The sequence below is a fragment of the Palaemon carinicauda genome, chromosome 17 (genome assembly GCF_036898095.1).
Source record: "Palaemon carinicauda isolate YSFRI2023 chromosome 17, ASM3689809v2, whole genome shotgun sequence".
NCBI lineage: Eukaryota > Metazoa > Arthropoda > Malacostraca > Decapoda > Palaemonidae > Palaemon > Palaemon carinicauda.
This window is the reverse complement of record NC_090741.1, coordinates 130,088,170-130,089,053: the sequence shown is the minus strand read 5'-3', so window position 1 is coordinate 130,089,053 and position 884 is coordinate 130,088,170.

Genomic DNA, 884 nt, shown 5'->3' with positions numbered 1-884 from the left:
ATTGCAACAAAAAATCTGCAGAATAATATTTTAAACACCTAGAGGTTACCGTGACTGGTTTACGCTTTGCCTTCTTAATATCTATGATAAATGAAATATGTTCATGGTCAGCTACAATACTTGGATTTACCTCAATTTTAATGACACTTTCCTGCATGTTTGTTATTAACACGTCTAGTAGTGTGGATGAGATGGGGGCTAACTTTAGTAGGTTTAATAATCATTTGATTTAATTTGGTGACTCTTAAAATATGTATCTTTGCTGAACCTAACATCAAATCATCATTTAGATCACCTATTACATAAATTGATTTATTCTTTAGAGAAATCATTCTCAGACATTCCAAAATATAGTTAAAAGTATCATTTGAAGCATGCAGATGTCTATATAAGCAACCAATGATAACAGAAGGTAGCTTACGAGATTGTACAGAGAGCCAAACCTCTTCTACCCCCTCTACTCTTTGAACATTAAGATTACAAATATTAACAGAAAGATTATTTTTTACATAAATACAACAACCTCCCACCTCTTCCTTTGTCACATCTATATATTGTATAATTAGGAAAATCAATGAGGTGAATCGATAACATTCGGGGTTAACCAAGTCTCAGTTAAACATAATACATCAATATTTCTGTTTAAGAGCATTAATTCAATTTCACATATCTTACTAAGGAGAGAACTGTACATTCAAATATTCTATACACAAAAGATCGTTTTTTGGAGTCACATTGATTAGCTATCCCAGTACCAATGTCCGGGATGAGCACTTCTTGTGTGATACCTGCCTCTTGATGGAAGAGGGGGGAAGTCATATTCCCACATAGACGCTCGTGACCAGTAGTTGTCATGGGAGAGGTCATGGTTGTCATAAGGCTGA